Raw genomic sequence first — 2,500 nt, forward strand, 5'->3', positions numbered from 1 at the left:
GTCTCGTGTGGCTTCAACTGTCTCGAAGCATAGGCAATAACATGCTGTCGCTGCATAAGAACACATCCTAACCCTCTGTGCGATGCATCACAATATACAACGAAATCACCTGTACCTGAAGGTATCGTCAACACTGGAGCACTGGTTAGTCGTCTCTTCAACTCTAAGAAACTAGACTCACAATCTTCAGACCACACAAATGGAGTATTCTTCTGTGTCAACTGGGTAATCGGTTTCGCAATACTGGAGAAATCTTTAATAAATCGTCGATAGTACCCTGCTAAACCCATGAAACTGCGTATCTCTGGCACAGAAGTCGGTCTCGGCCAACTGATCACAGCTTCCACTTTACTCGGATCAACAGAAATACCGTCTCCAGATATGATATGACCCAAGAAGACAACCTGTCTCAGCCAAAACTCACACTTTGACAGTTTAGCATACAGTTGCTCATTTCTTAACGTCTGCAACACAATTCTCAAATGCTCAGCATGATCAGTCTCATTTCTCGAGTAAACCAAAATATCATCTATAAAAACAATCACAAACTCATCCAGATACCTCTGAAAGACACGGTTCATCAGACTCATAAACACCGCTGGCGCATTCGTTAAACCAAAAGGCATGACAATAAACTCATAATGTCCATACCTGGTTCGGAATGCTGTCTTCGGTATATCAACATCTCTAACTCTCAGCTGGTGATATCCAGATCTCAGATCGATCTTGGAATAGACAGAGGATCCCTGCAACTGATCAAACAAATCGTCGATGCGAGGCAATGGGTACTTGTTCTTTACTGTTGCCTTGTTCAGTTGCCGGTAATCGATACACAATCTCATCGAACGGTCTTTCTTTCGTACGAATAGCACTGGTGCGCCCCAAGGAGATACACTCGGTCTGATATATCCCTTGGCCAGCAAATCTTCAAGCTATTCTTTCAATTCTTTCAACTCTATCGGTGCCATTCTATAAGGAGCTCGAGAAATAGGAACCGTACCTGGTACTAGGTCGATGCTAAAATCTACCTCTCTGACTGGAGGCAATCCCGGAATCTCATCGGGGAACACATCTGCAAACTCGCTAACCACTGGCACATCTGCCAAGGTAGGACTCGATTTCAGTAAATCAACTGAATAGACAAGGAACCCTTCTGCTCCTTTCTGTAGTAATCGAGTCATAGACAATACTGAAATCAAAGGAATCCTAGCTCTAGACCCTTTGCCGTAGAACTTCCACTCTTCAGCCATCTCTGGTCTGAATCTAACAATCTTGTGGAAACAGTCTACTGTCGCTCTGTACTTGGTTAGCATATCGATACCAATAATGCAATCAAAATCAGATAACCCAAGTACAATACAGTCTAAATCTATCTCATGCCCATCATACTGTAGTAAACATGATCTAACAGATGTCACTGATATCAACCCTGTCCCCAAAGGAGAAGAGATAGACACTACAGTAGACAACGACTCAATAGGCAATGCATGTGTCAATGCAAAACGCTCAGATAAGAATGTATGTGATGCACCTGTGTCTATCAGCACATAAGCAGGATAACCGCAAAGCGAACAATTACCTGCTATCACGTCATCAGGAGCATCCTGAGCCTGCTCTTCTGTCAGTGCAAACACTCGAGCCTGCTGTCTAGGAGGTTGGCTCACTGTCTGGCTACCTCTAGCTCTGGGCTGTGTAGATGCAGGGGCTGGCTGGAATGAATGAACAGATGACGCCTGCCTCTCTGGCTGAGCTACAGAGCCAGATGCTCCTACACTATGAGGCTGCTGTGTACCTCTCTGTGGACAGACCCTGGCGAAGTGGCCCTGCTGTCTGCAAATGTTGCAGCGACCCATCACGCCCTGACACTGTTCGGTGGCATGTCTACCTCCACAGGAACTACAGTAAACCCCTGTATACTCTGATCTCTGGCCCGACCGTATCTGTCTCGGCCCACTGGAGCTCGACGAACTGCTCCCTGATTTCTTGAACTGCTTCCCTTTCACTTTCAAACTGTCTTTCCTCCCACTGCTGCTATCTCCACTCTCAAATCTGGGAGGTGGTTGCTGATACTGACCCGAGGGCTGGGGTGGTCTAGGAGTCGGAGTGGTATAAGAAGTGCTTCGTTGCCTCAGCAACCCTGCTTCTGCTCCCTTCGCCCTGTTCAAGGCATCAAAAAAAGTGTTGGGTCGTCCCGTGTTCACCAAGGTGAATATCTCAGGATTCAGGCCATTGATAAACTGATCCGCAACGGCCTCGTCGTTCCCAGCAATGTGGGGAGCAAATCGGTGCAAGGTGGAGAACTTAGCGACATATTCTTCGATGTTCAGCTGTCCCTGTCTCAGGTTGGCAAATTCAGCACCTTTGTCCTTTCGATAGGAGACGGGAAAGAATCGCTGATAGAACTCTGTCTTGAACACCTTCCAAGTGACCTCTGTACCACGATGCTCCAAGGCCCTCTTTGTGGTAAGCCACCAATTCTTGGCAACTTCTTGCAGTTGAT

The sequence above is a fragment of the Primulina huaijiensis genome, chromosome 11, assembly GCF_012295235.1.
Source record: "Primulina huaijiensis isolate GDHJ02 chromosome 11, ASM1229523v2, whole genome shotgun sequence".
NCBI lineage: Eukaryota > Viridiplantae > Streptophyta > Magnoliopsida > Lamiales > Gesneriaceae > Primulina > Primulina huaijiensis.